The sequence below is a fragment of the Streptopelia decaocto genome (assembly GCF_964273445.1).
Source record: "Streptopelia decaocto genome assembly, chromosome: 2".
Taxonomy (NCBI): Eukaryota; Metazoa; Chordata; class Aves; order Columbiformes; family Columbidae; genus Streptopelia; species Streptopelia decaocto.
In genome coordinates this window covers 22,290,892-22,306,219 of record NC_138655.1, presented here as the reverse complement: position 1 = coordinate 22,306,219, position 15,328 = coordinate 22,290,892, and the positions used below count along the sequence as shown (strand labels likewise).

The window sequence follows — 15,328 nt, the reverse complement described above, 5'->3', positions numbered from 1 at the left end:
CTTCAAACTCTCTGGAAATAGTATTTTTGTAAAAGTATGTTTGCCTTTGCCTAATTTTGTATGATAAAGGGCAAGAGAGAATTTTCTGACAGAGTACATTAGGACAACCACCCTCAGGAGGCTGCTTTTCCAGATTTTACTGCATTCAACTGTTTCACTAAGCACAGTATTTATGAACACGGGTGTTAAGTTAACAGCAGGGGAGCCGACAAAATCTCTCTGCCTGTTCCAGCTGGAAGTGACTTTATCTACCAGCATCCTTTCAAAGGAGACCAAATATCAAGATCCAAATTATGGAAGTTTTCTGCAGTTATTGTATCTCCTATCGTGAGAGCAACTTGTGAGCCTTAAGTCTCTTTGTTTAACAATCCTTTTCTGGACCACAGCTCCTAAAATGCTCAAGGTCACATTTTTTCAAGGGCTCAGCACCCACAATTGAACTTGGGCTTCTCAAAAGAAACATTTCCATTTGGGGTCCTGTATAATAGGCAGCTTTGCAAAAAGCATTTGTACACAGTAAACTGAGACCTCCCAGAGAATAACACCACTAATTTTGGTACCTAATGATGTCCCAAGTGCTTTAGAAAGGCCAGCCTTCCTGCAAGCCTATGTCACTCCAATTTGTCTTAGTCCTGATACCTATATATCCATCCATGTCAAACTCAGTTTATTTTCTTCTGAAGTGCTTCTCTCCTTTGTGTAAAGCACTCACTGGTAATAACACAATCTTCCACAATTCACCCAAGTGCACCAGTCATCAAACTCATCTAGTAGCAACCTTATCAGGTTTCTAATCTGTCCTACATCTTGTTTGGTTCTTTTATGTAACCATATATGCAAGACCTTGTTGGAGGGTAGTGGAAACTGAAGCAGAAAGCTACTGTTGCACCAAGTAACGTGAGAAGCTGATGTGAATTCATGATCTTGATTTTTTTATCTTTGTAAATAAATAGCATGTGACTCCCAAAGAGTGACATTTGTGCTTACTCTACCCTTAAAAAAATTGTTAACAGATGGTCGCCTATCCCACGGCAGAGACTTGGTGTTGACAGATAAAATGAAAGTATGATATTGGAAAAAACAGAGCCATTAACAGAGCCATAAACTAGGTATTTTAAAAGATACTCTTACAATGGGGAGAGGAATGATCGTGGAGGTTCATACCTGGAGAGTAACTGTAAGTTTTGGTTCCATATTGAAGAAATTTAGTGGAACTTTCTCTGGGAAAGTAGGGAACAGGAGAGTGGGAGGTTCTGGCAACCAGAACCAGAATTTTGCCAATGAGATGGAAACAAGATGCACTGAGATAATGTCAGAGTTTACAAGTTCATAAATATGAAGGTCCACGCCAGGGATGATTTATCCAGCACCTTACCCTGTCAGCTGTGCCTGAACATGTGGGACCAAATGTAAGAGGTGGTATGGATGACTTAAGGATTTTTGTGGGAAATGTAGGAACTTTTTAAAACAGTTTTCAAAGAAGTTTCTAAACTGTAGATAGAGTGATAATTTCCTCTTTGTGCCTGTCTTATTTCTCAGAATTTTTACATCTTTCAGCTTGCAAGATGCATGTGAATTACCAGCCCTGGAAGAATAGCACTGGGTGAATGTTTTTTTAGTAGAACCCATTTCCTTCAGGTAATGCAGCTTAGCAGAAATCAAAATGTTTTGTGGAAATGTGTCACATTCAGGAGAAAAAAAGTCAGGGAAAATGTCAGAATTTATAATTTCAACTTCATATTTTCCTTTTTTTACAAAGCCAAAAATTTCAGTGTGATTTCTATTAATTTTCTTTTGGCATTTATATTATGTTAATTTTAGCATTACAGTGAGTTTGACGTTGTTAAGAAAACAATTCATTGCCAATGAAGTGAAATAATTCAGTCTTACCAGATAATTTTAACTTCCATCCCACTGGGAAATGTTGGTGTTTTGTTCCAATTTGCAGCGAAAATAAATATAAATGTCAAAATTTCCTTTGGAATGGGAATTTCAGATTGTAACCAGCTCTAATCAACAGCAAAGCCATCTGTTTTGTATTAATGACTTAGGGCAGTATGTAACACTGCAGATCAGGGTGATATTCTACTGTTCAGCCTTGCTTGTGGAAGTCAATGACATATGGCAAGTTTCTAGCTTGCAGTTGTCTAGGGAAGTTTGAGGCTAGCCACTCTTATTTCATTCTTCGTGCTGTCTTGCCAATTTAATGGAATTCATCATTCAAACCCAAGATTTTCCTGCGAATGTATGAGAAAACATCCTCCCAGTAACAACATATGGAACAGCCTACAGTCCCTACATCTGACGGGAATTCATAATTCCCAAATTAGAATGCAGCAAGCTACTTTGATTTTACAAAGGTTCATAACTGATAAATTAAATAAAATATTTGTTCCATGATAAATGCCTATTTTTTAACATTCATAGGAAGACAAATCTATTTGTTTTCAAAAGATAACTTCATCCAGATGAGTAATAATTTGAACTCTATTTGAGAAGCTGTATTAACATGAAGGCTTTTAGCACCAATGTAATAAAAAAAAAATAAATTAATTCTGGTTTAAGACAATGTCCTTCCTCCTAAAAGCTTTTTTCTATCTTCACAGATATATTCTCCATGCTGAAGGTTCAGGAAAACCGTGTAATTACTCCCAGGCTGGTCCAACTTGCTAAGCTCAGCCATGGACCCCAGTTCAGGCACTTTGCTGTGTCCCCTGAAAAGTTTCCTGTGGACAAGTATGCAGTTACCTCTGGTGATGATGGTATCTCCCCTTTTTCCTAGCAATCTGATGGTTACTCAAGCCACCCCAGGGTACTTGCTTCTCCCCATTCTCCACGCGCGGCTGACCTGAGAGGGCTGGATCTAGGGGTGTTCAATGGGTGTTTAATGTGCAGGTGCTGCATTTTGTTCCCTCTGAGCACCATGGCAAACAGCTTGGAGATGGATGATCTATGAAGCCACTGGAAGAGGATTTTGATTTGTATTCATCTTGGGAGTCAAAATGACATCCAGTCCTGACAACCCGCCGTGAAAAACACCAACCCATGCCTTACCCCGCTGCTATTTCATGCATAACACAGTGTGCTGCCTGATTTTAGAAATTACTCAACAGGAATGAATTTGGCAGTTTGAACAACATGGTAAAGGTCGGTAAGCAAGCTCCCTTAAGAGGCATAGAAAAACATGTTACAAATTAAGTGCCAAAATAATTTGCTGTGCTTCTCTCTCTGTCTCTCACACACACATATAAACAAATGCCTGTATAATCTTTATGTTCTTACTATTATTATACTTGACATCAATAAGCAGAACCCTCAGTTCTCAATATTAAGCGTAGGTAGTAGTCACTCCTATAACAATCCTGCTGTACAAAGGAACCTTTGTAATGGCATTTATCATATAGTCATAATACAGACAGTAAAAAATAAATTATTGGCATGATGTCAAGAAAAATCATTTACTTGTTCATAGCATTACACAAACTCCAGTGAGAAATCATGTGTAAAAACTAGGACTGAATCTAGACTGAAAAATATGAATTATCAGTTTGAAAACTTTTCTGCCATTGCTTGAAAATTTTCTGTAAATTCAACTAAGATGAACTCCTCCACAAATGAATGAGTTAACAGCATTTCTGCCTTCACCATTAATGTCCTCCAAGGAAGTAAACAAAATTCATCAGATAACTGTTTTCAGACAAAAGAACTACTTTTTCTCATGTTCCCAACAAACAATTTGTATTATTGTGGTAGAAAAGTAGAAGTGACAGAACCAGAAAACTTACTTCCAAAGTTTAACTTTAGGAAAACCAGATTTTATCCAATATGGAAAAAAAATGCCACTTTTCACCACTTCCCAGTTACCGTAAATAAATAGAAATACTGACCCTATTACATTTTTAGGCCAGTTTACTTTTGCCTCTTTGCTGTTCTCAGCTTCTCTGAGATTTCTGATATGTGACTTTTAGTGCCTTTCCCCATTTGTCACTTCCTAGGACATCTATGTATTGTGTTATTGTATAAAACGTTGTTCTTTCTTATTCCCCCTTTTCCCTTATCTCCTACTTTTCACTACTATTTCTTAGCTTCTTAGAACAATCACCATATTTCTTACTTTTTCTATTATTTTTGAAAAAGTACATGTCATATAAATTCTCTTACATTTTTCTCTGTATTTCCTCTGTATTTCTGTTCCTACTATTAATATGTCTAAGTATTGGTATTTTCCACACCATACACTGTGTTGAAACAGTATCCTAACAGTGAAATATGTTATGACCAAAGCAGCAGAGTTTGGAAGGAGATCATCTATAGCTTAATCTCTGTGTCTCTTTCTCTAATTATGTTACCCAAAAGAAGTAGGTGGGGAAGACTTATTCTGTATCTAATTCCTAGCAAATTATTTCTATTTCATCTACCACACTTTCACCTTGCTGCTTTTATCCTAATGGTAGAGTACCAGTGCTGCTGTCATTAGGAGCAGTTCCTCTATTCTGAACAGTATTATCACCGATGTTTGATTAGAAATTCACATTTTGATGATTCTGATTCCTTTCCCTGGGAAACAACACTTTTCAGGCATGGAAAGGAGTGGAAATGTGTGCAAGTCTGTAAGATGCTGACTCTAATCAGAATTTTTTGCCTGTGGCTAACAGAAGATTTACCACTTACATGGTGGCAAATATTTCAGATCCATTCAGCGACGTATGCTTTTATGTAATCATAATCTCACCGACAGAGACGTCTATCTCCGAAATTGTTTATTTCAGTTTCTTTTCTTGCTCTGTAGGCCCCCCCATACCTCATTCTTTCTACAGGAACCTTAACATCTTGCATTCTCTGTATCATGCCTTATAAAAATAAAGGTCTTGTACTTGAAATGTCTCCCTCCCAGTGCTTGCTACATATAGCTTTTAAGATGTCCTTAAAATATCTTCAGCTGACAATTGTCTCTTCCACATCATCTTCACTGATAAGTTCTGTCCAACCCACTCTCTGGACACTCCACACTTGCTCTCACTTCATGCATCAAAGATTTCCTAATTTGCTCCTCTGCTACCAATGTTATGAAAACCAGTGAAGCTCCATGGCTTAGAAACAGGATGAACAGTGAAGAATCAGCCCACTGTTTGTAAAGTGCCATATAAAATCACCATACAAATCACTTATTCAGTAATAAAAGCACATCCTGTTGCACCAAACATGTCTCATATCTGAATGTTCTAATGACTTCACTGGAAAGTCACTTAAATTGGTGAGCAACACAGGGATCCTCCTGTGAATGGCCAAAGGAATCCTCCAAGAAAGATTAAGAAATTGATAACTGTGCAAATACAGATATAAAACTTCTGATTTCCTACTTGCTTTTTCTTTATTAAAAGAAGGATGTTTCCCATGACACTTACTGCTTTTTAATGAATGTTCTAGGAAAGGGAGACATTCATGAAGAAACAGTATATATTTCATTGCAAGGTGCTCTAAAATCTATCACTCAGTTAAATTAAAATAAGGATGTTTTCACATTAGTCTCCACAGGATAATAAAACAGTCACTTATCAACACTTCAACACCCAGTACTTGATAAGATTCATTTGATCCCAACCTAAATGAAAGATGTAGCTATTATCATATCACGAACACAGTTCAAACCCACGCATCGTTCATTCATTTGTGATCAGATGGGAACCAATTTCAGTGATCTCACCCTGATTTGTGAACCTTCTATCACCATATCTTGTCATTACTCTTATTTTTAAAAGGTTGGCAGTAAAGTTGGCTTTGGAGTAGGTTTCAGGCACTCAAATTTTAAAAAAAGGAAAAAAAAAAAAAAAAAAAAAGAAAACCCGCACACAACAACTCTGGGAGAACGCCAGAATTCTCTTGAAAGCTTCCTTGATGAAGGAGTAGGAGTGGGATAGAGCAATATTCTCGATTTTGGCAGCAAACCTTTCTTCTGGCAACTTCATTAAAAAGCCATTCCACTTTATGAGTTATCAGCAAAGAGCTGGCATTTCTGAGCGTGACTGATGGTCCTCCCTGTGCCGACCAAATTGGAAACATCAATAATTCTTAGATTAATTGCTTAGAAAATTTCCAAGAGGCAAACATTTCCTTATTTTTAGACCCTTGTTTTCTGCTGTAGTCAAAGCAGTAGAGGCCAAAGTTCAACTACATGTACTTCACTTAAACGGTGGAATCCCTGCACTCTGTGTTTTATATATGCACAGAAACAAGTGTGCATCCAAGCTTTGTGGGTGGGGGCATTCTATGGTGAGCCCCCAGTTCCAAGTCTCTGAATAAATCCTGATTTATCTCACAGAGACCTGGAAGCAATCTGGCCCACGCATCTATATATCCTTCCAAAGGAACCTGGGACATTGACATACTAGGCCCTCCAACAGGGACTACCAAGTACCAGAAACATGGGTGTATGAAGGACAATCTGTGCTCCATGATGCTGGCTCAGCCATGGGCAAGTTTTGCATGTGGCTAGTGAGTGGTAAAAAAACCCGCATTGGCCAAGAGGTGAGGATCCACCCTGGCAACGACGTGGTCTGCTGGAGTCCTGGCACAGCAGTTGTTGTAGCCACCTCAAGCAAAAGCTGAAAGGTGTGGAGCTGCTGTGAAATGTCACAAGTCTCACCATCCAGATTTTCCCTCTTGCTTATGCAGGATAAAAAAAGGTCTTTCCAAACAAATTTTGTGTACCCGTCTTCACCTACTGCTTAGATGGGCAGCTGGAAATCCAATAATGGGTTTGCTTTCTGGCTGGAGGTCTGTTATATTAGCACTCCTGAAAGGCCCCACATGCAGTTCCTTAGCAGAGTACCACCAGGTAGTCCTCAACAGCACAAAGCTTCTGTGTCCTCACCCTCTTTTGCACATGATATGGACAGAAAAGGATAAATACTGCAGAACTGCATGAGTATAGACAAAATGCACTGCTAATAACATGTATTTGTGAAGAAAGGTCTTCACAAATCTTTTTTTTGACCACTAAATTAGATAAAAATAAATGGACTCTCACAGATACCTTAGTGAGTCAGACAAAACCAGTGAGCCCTGAGCTAAACATAGGAGAGAAACAGCTTGCCTGTAAATTAATCATTGTTAATGCACTGCAATAATGACAGAAAAGGGTAATTAGCACATTTGGAGCAGAGAGGGATATTAGTACAGGGGAAGGTGGTCATGAACCTCTGTGGAGCAGGCGGTAGGCAGTTAGCACCTGAAAAACAACAGATTAGCAAAAGTATGGTGAGAGGTGTACTGCAGTGGGCAACAATCTGTGGCACTAGTCTGTATTAGACACTTCAAACTCATTCTCAAGATCTTATGTAGGCCTTCTCTTCAGGATCACGATTGTAAGGTGAGTGTTAAAGTGGCCATTTTACAAAATAATATTTTCCTAATCATGATTACACGTCTCTGTACTTCCCAGGTTGTCCATGTGAGCTCATTCAGACTTGCAGACTGTGTGCAGTCTCATCGTCATTTTGAAGAAGGCAGATGATGCATTAGAAGACCTGTGTCATATCTGGTGACAAATATGTCTGGAACCCACTGATTTTGAAGACCTCTGGGGGCTCTGACAAGGCCTGATTTCACCTGATGGTTCTTGGGGCAATTGACTTCTGCTGATTAACTGGGTGAGATTGGAGGCTACTTGAAAACAAGTATGAGACTCAGGAAAAAAACGTATTTCCAGGTGTGACCTCATTCCAACCCCAGCTATAACTTTTTAATTATTTCTCCATGTAGATTCCAGCCTGTAACACTCACCAGCATAAGCCAAAAGTACATTCTGCTTTTTCACAGTATGTAAACTAATCTAATAAAAATAATATCTCCTTTACAAACCTCTTATACTCTTAAACCATCATGGTAACATCACCTGTTTCACACTATATAGGCAGGTATATCCATGCACACATGTATTCACTTGTCTAATTCTTGACTGATGACAATAAAGTGTAGCATGAAGAAATGGAGAAGGCAACTCCTGAATGCGGTAACAGGTCTAAACACAGACACCTTGTAGCCAGGCAGATGCTCAGTTTTGCTAGTATCTTACCAGCTAAGAGGTTCTAGTTGTTCATCTGTGCACACATGCAGGGGATTATTTCCTTGACCCTAAGGCAGAAAGCAGAACTGGACTGCCTAGAACAAACACGTAGAACAACTTGAGGACATACCTCTAAGTGCCCTCTGCAGCAGGCAGCACGTGAGGCCTTGTGCTGAGCATGGCACGTGCTGTCCAGCTCCCCTTGCAATCATGAGCACGGATGTCCTAGTACTTCGCAGATTTCACCTGGAATCTAATTTTACTCTTTATTAAATAAATACTAGTCCTTTAAGACAGAGCTTTAAAGTGGGCCCAAAGTAGACAAGGATGTTTAGGAAATATTCGGCAGCTGAGGTTTATCATAAAATTGTTTGTTCTTCAGAATAGACATGAGATGCTTGAAGAAAGTAACTTCTGTATGTAGTGGCTGGACTGAGGAATGATGAAAGGAGCTACGTTTTGGAGAAAAAAACCCTACATTTGGCAGAGGTTTGATACAATGCTCAGATAGTTTTTTGTCTCTTTTCTGAGTCATTCTATATATATCTGCTGAATTACCAACATACTAATGGTCACAGAGGTGAAAGAACAGTTTGTTTAAATTTGTATAATCTTACTGTATTACATATACACACATTATACACAAAGTACAGACTGTTTTTTCCAATACTGTTGCCAGATCTAACACTCAAATTTAAGCAAAGCAAATAATTGATGCAAAGAGGGACAAAAATATCATCACTCAACTCAACAGAGTGTTGTTTCCTAAAAAAAAGCAACGCATGAACTTTAAAGTATTCTCAAACAAAAAAGCATTATTCCATTGATTTTTTTTTTCTGCAGAAGTCTATCTCAGCAGATTACCACTCTTGTCCTCTCGGGAAATAATATTTTTCATCTGGGAGTTCTATGGCTTTTATGTGTTCCAAACCCATTCATTTACAAAGTTAGCTGATAACAAAAGCATATTTAATTCTAATTTGAACAAAATATGTCTAGAATATCTCATTCACAGAGGAAACTACAGCTCCTAGATGAGATAAGCTTCTAGAAACACACTGAGACCCTACTGAAATGTGCATTGTAACTATCACGGAACAAGGATGCTTGGATGCATCTTATTATTTATGAGAAAGACACATAGATTGGATTGTTCAAAACTGAAAGCTCTCCAGATATTTCTCGAGATATTCACAGGCCTATACTCAAGTAAACAGGCAATATTGCACTTGATGGAACAGTAATGTGAGTAAATCCCCTTGTATGCTCTCACAGAAAAACTCGAACTATTTGAGGGGTCGGGAGGGGAGCTGTGGTGTGATGTAGAGGAGACAGGGGAGGTTTCACCAACTTGTAAGTAAAGACTCTCTTCATTTAAGGTAACACTGTATAAAAGGCTTAGGGATGCACAGGTTTTGAAATATAAGTAAATTCCTCCTCTCCAAAGCAATCTTCCTCATTCACAAAGAGATCCCACTCTTGAATTTCTGCAACTAGTTTCTGAGGGGTGACACAAAAATGAAGCATAAAGGAAAGGCACATTAAGATGTATGCTCTAATTACATAAAATAAGAGCAAGCTAGAGGAATTGAGAGATGAAGGCACAGATCACCCAAATGTCAACTTTTCCAACTATTTGACTTTGAAAATTCACCTTTATCTTTTCATGTAATGTATGTATATGTACACATATGAACTATTTGTACACTACATATGTATATATGTGTGTGTGGATATTTGTATATATACGAAATCAGCTTAAATAACATAGAAAGACTGACACATTTTCAAGAGGAGAAAACAAGACACTACCCAATTAGGTTACCAGATAGGTTAGTACGAACCGCTGGCTGCAGAGGCAGGATGCCAGACTGAACTGTGAATGCCTTGAGGAGACAACCCAATGGGTCCCTCAGATCTGCTGGAGGGGACCGACCTGAGGTCAGCCACCACAGCTGCTTTGTGCAGAACGGACTGGACCTTCACATGACCTTGGTGCTGCAGGTCTGTTGAGCTGCTGCAGTGAGAGACGTGATCAGCCATGCATGGAGTGTGAAGCAGATGCTGGAAGCTGGGCATTTGCTTCTCTTTCCATGACTGCAAACTAAAAATGTGCCTTAAGTGAGGGGTTACCTAAAAATGTGCTGCCCACTGAATGAACTGTGTCCTCCTGCTCCAGGAGGTTATGTTTCTACTTCATGTAGGTAACAGATTATTTCTGTCCTACACCAACCCAGCCAGGTTAAGTAGCATGGTATAAAGCTTTCAGCAAGTTATTTAGGATAAGTCTGTAGCATTATACAACTGTTGTAGAAATAATGAGTTCCTAACACCCAAAGCTCAAGCCCTCTATCAGCTAGACTCAATGCCACCAGGGAAATGGCACTGCCTCTGAAAAAGAGGTAATTGGGAAAAGGTGTAGGAAAAATGGTAGTTTTGGATAGTGGATAGTATGCTGCGGACACGAAATAAAGAGAGCGGACACATTTAATTACATAGACTATGTAGACAAAAGCAGCTTCTACAGCAACATAATGGTTTGCAACTTAGCAAAATAATTGCATAGGCAAAAATAAAGGTAAAAACATGGCAGCCAACCTTTGTATGGTCAAAGGAGAAGGGGCTATTGGGCAGCCAGCCTGCTCCTGCCATGGTTGAGAGGAACATCCGATGTCAGTCGGCTCTTCTCCTGCCCGCCCGGGGGCAGCTGTGCGATGGAGATGCTGTAAGCCCTGCGCAGTGGCAGGGATTGTGAGAAGCTGCCATACACTGGCCACATCTTTCTTCGTGGGACTTTCTGTGGCCATTGACCTTAACCTAAACTCCCTCTGTTGGCATTTCTGTTTCCATTTGGATTTTCAGTGAGAATTCCATGCTGGATCTCCCACCATAGCCTGCTCTCTGCTTTTGAGGGAAAGATAGCACTGTCCTTTGCCCTTATTTGTAAACTCTTTTAATCAGTGTTTATCAGCATAATTGCTGCTGAGATTATGGTCAGCTTAGTACATTAATAGCTTCAAGTAGCAGCAGTACTATCTAGAGCAAATTCCAACACTGAGAGGAACCGGGAAACAACAGGAAAACAATGACATCTTAGAAATCATCAAAAAGGTGATACCTAGCAGCTACAAGTCAAGAGGGAGTTAAACACTCCTGGACTAGAGCAACTGTCTTTAGAAGGGAATGGAAAAGCAGCCTGAATATGCAGATCTGAATTCATATCTTGGAGCCACTCCTCTGGGGCATTCACCTGCCCAGCACCTCAGTTCATCAAGGAAGTCTTTGGTGAAGAGCTCAGGCACAGAGCAACAAGACACAGATCCATTTAAATTTAAACACTGAAAGTAAGAGTGAGATGAGAAGTAGGGTCCCTCCATCCAATGTGCTCAACCCCAACAGCCAGAAGTCCCTCCTCAGTACCCATTTGTTCTTGGAAGTGTGCAGAAAACAGAGATTGCCTTTTTATCACATTTCTCAAGATACACCAGGTTACATACCAGTCTCAGTAGGACTTGATCTTTCTTATGATCCAGTTCCTTTGGCCTGAGAGAGTTCAGTGACGAGGCGTGTACAGGGACATGCTAAGGTTGTCACCACATGCTGGGGTCCACCCCACTTAGAGACAAAATAACAAATTTAGGCAACCCTATATTTGGTTTTATCTGTCTAGAAAGCGCTAGTGAACAGATCTTATATACTGTGACACATGTGGTAACATTGTCTAAGTAAAGAGGAGCCGACCAATACTGGTCCATGAGAGACTGGGGGGGACTGCATGTGCTGCAATCCTGTTGACTGCAAAATCTCCAGGGTGATTATTGTCTCTCTTCACAAATCAGAAGTGCCACGATGCTGTGGACAAGTGAGGTCTCATGTTTTAATAAATCCCAGAGGTTTGCCTGCACAGTGGGGATGCTGAGAGTGTTCATACAGTCACAATGCCTGGGCAGCTTTACCAGGAGCTTCTGCAGGGCCCATGCATGACAAATAAAGGGAGAGGGGGTCCATGGCTCAACAGCATTTCATTGGGTGGAAACCAGAATGTTCAAAGGACATGCTCAGTCCTTGGGGGCCATTGGTGGCCAGGACAAGAATTGGAAGCTCCTGGTCTATTTTCTACAGCATGGTTTTCACCTGCCTCTGATCGCTCTTAATACCAGCCTAACATTCAGTGTTTAAGATGTAAAGAAATCAGTTTCCTCACATCCACTTAAAAGTTGTAGATGAAATGTATGCTGTCATGTGTTAACTGACTGCTGACATTTTTCTCTAGGAAAATCATAAACTTTTTTTTTTTTTTTTTTTTTTTTTAACTGAAGACTCCTAAAATATCAGCTGTACCTTAGTGAATGGAATAAAAAGAATGTAATTAAACATCTGCTCTTTCAATCCTATTAATGACTGTAAAATAGCCAGAAAATTCTGAAGGTTGTGGCCATGGTAACAGACACTAGCTTAGGAAAAAAGGAATATCTGCAGTTATAATTCAACATAAAGATTGCTAAACTCCTTCCCAGAGCTGGAAATTTACAATCAAAGCCTTGATGTGTGTGCTGGTCCCTCTGTTATGGTTTCTTCTCATGCATGTGGCACATGGCATATTTATTGTGAGAAACTACCATTTACAAGAACATAGTGTTGCTCAAGTGCTACATTCACTCCTATTTGAAGGAAGAAAATCTGCTCTTTTGTGGTAGAGGGCTGGAGCAACTGCTGGTAAATTCTTTTGTGGAAAATGACAATGTAGTCTGATGGAAGTGGGCCAGACCTTCCTCTAACATGCAGCTGTCTCCCTCCCTTAGATCAGTGAAGAGATAGCTGCTTACACCAGACTGAAGCCCAGCAGCTACAAGCAGCATTTCTGGAGGATCCCGAAGAACTGAGCCTGGAGACCTCCTCGTCTTGGCTGAGGGAGAACAGATGGGAACGGATGAGACTCCTCAAAAACACCTGCCCTCGTCAAACCCTGCTCACTGCACTACTGTCTCAACTGTCTCCTCTAACACTGTCCTGCCTAGGGACTGTGGCTTGGATAGTCACAGTATCACAGTATGTTTGGGATTGGAAGGGACCTCAAAAGATCATCTAGTCCAATCCCCCTGCTGGAGCAGGAACGCCTAGGTGAGGTCGCACAGGAACATGTCCAGGCGGGTTTTGAATGTCTCCAGAGAAGGAGACTCCACAACCCCCCTGGGCAGCCTGTTCCAGTGCTCTGTCACCCTCACTGAGAAGAAGTTTCTTCTCAAATTTAAGTGGAACCTCTTGTGTTCCAGCTTGATCCCATTACCCCTTGTCCTATCATTGTTTGCCACTGAGAAGAGCCTGGCTCCATCCTCGTGGCACTCACCCTTTATATATTTATAAACATTAATAAGGTCCCCCCTTAGTCTCCTCTTCTCCAAACTAAAGAGACCCAGCTCCCTCAGCCTTTCCTCATAAGGGAGATGCTCCACTCCCTTAATCATCTTTGTTGCCCTACGCTGGACCCTCTCCAGCAGTTCCCTGTCCTTCTTGAACTGAGAGGCCCAGAACTGGACACAATATTCCAGATGTGGTCTCACCAGGGCGGAGTAGAGGGGAAGGAGAACCTCTCTCGATCTACTAACCACCCCCCTTCTAATACACCCCAGGATGCCATTGGCCTTCCTGGCCACAAGGGCACAGTGCTGGCTCATGGTCATCCTGTTGTCCACCAGGACACCCAGGTCCCTTTCCCCTACACTGCTCTCTAATATGTAATTTCCCAACCTATACTGGAACCTCTCCACCTTGTATCCCACCAGGCACTGCAGCTCAAACACATACAAGTGGAGAAGAAGAAGGTCATTAGTCAAATGAAACCCAACAAAATAAAATTCACAGTGGAGAGGAGCAGAATGAGCTGATCAGAGGCGGTGGGGGATAATATGGATGTGCTGTGCACAGAGCGGATAACCAGCTCCAGGAGCTGCGCAGGATGGATGAAAGCGCCTGCACCAAGAGCCAGCAGTGGAGGAAGCCAGGGCTTCTCCGAGTGTTCAAATGGGAGCTTGTAAGTAATGTGCATATTTGCCAAAGAGTCCAGGCAAAAAGCATTTTTCCACCCAACTGCTTAATATCAGCCTTGTTTCATAAAACATTTACAAACACTCCCCTTTGAAATGTGCACATAGAGAAATGCCTAGAAGATCTGAAAATAAGCAAGCAAAGGAAGGCCCAGAGAGCCAGTCCTGGTGGACCCTGCTGGAACCACCAACTAATAATTTGAAGGCTTCCTCAATACCTTTCTGAGGTTCACATGAGCCCCAGCATGAGCCTCAGCGTGAGCCCCAGCTGCTGGCTGGAAGACAGTTTTGGAGCTGGTGCAAATAAATAGGTTACAGCATCTTTCTGTATGGGCAACAATTACAGACAGGGTGGGAGTGCCTGAAAATATTTCACTTTTTGTGTGATTTCCCTTTGAACTGTAGTGCACTGTAGGCACCCAAACACCGCTAATTTGTTTGGATTTGGGTAATATAGGATTAACGTGAATTTCTTCCTGGGGGTTCCAAGCTAACAAGATGCCACCATCACATTACTGCAGACGCTTTTAACACACCGTTTGGACCTTCACAAAAGTAGACAACATAACCAACACAAGGATTTATTTTTGTAGTGATCAAATATTTAAAATTATGTTAAACTAGCACATACCAAACACGTCGCTAGAGCCTGCAATGTAAATACTGCCTTTTCAAATATGAAAAAGTTTGGTGTAGCTTGGGGAAGTTTGGTGTAGCTTGCAAACTCCCCTGGCATGGCCAAGAGAAAGAAATCTACTGCCACCAACATTACATGGGCTTCATACCCGTGGGTTCTAACAATGCCATCCTTGCAGCATGGCCAGATGAAGAATTTAATTAAGTTGCATGAGAAACTCTGGTCCCTCTAGCAATGCAAGGCCACTCAGTCATGAGTGAAAATCAATGACCCATTAAGACTTGTGACACAAAACACCTGATGGCCCCTCTGCACAGCTGCCCCATGCACATGCAGCCACCTCTTTCCTGAGGTCTCAGCCAGACCGTGGTAGAGCCATTCCCAGCTCTGAGGCTGCAGAGACAGACAAGTTCAGTGGTTCCTCTGCTCAGGTTTGAGCTGTCACCCAGCTTGAAACACCCAGCTTTTGGGGTTTCCTTACCAACTGCAATATCTATGTCTAAATTGCTGCCATGGTAAGCCTGCGGGTATTGAGCAATCACCAGACACCATGCGACCTTGTGCGATGCCTAGCATGTTCAG

At 41.0% G+C, this 15,328-nt stretch overlaps 1 protein-coding gene across 2 annotated transcripts in view; it reads right to left on the bottom strand.

Moving 5' to 3' along the window:
• NCALD (neurocalcin delta) overlaps nucleotides 1-15,328 on the bottom strand; it is a 57,555-nt gene that overhangs the window by 21,735 nt on the left and 20,492 nt on the right. Inside the window, exon 2 of one of the 2 annotated variants that reach the window (XM_082046216.1) lies at nucleotides 11,563-11,680. The exons of the other annotated variant lie outside the window; for it this stretch is intronic. The gene's annotated coding sequence lies outside the window, so the exon portion shown is untranslated. The remainder of the gene's footprint in view (nucleotides 1-11,562; nucleotides 11,681-15,328) is intronic. 2 annotated transcript variants of the gene reach the window in all.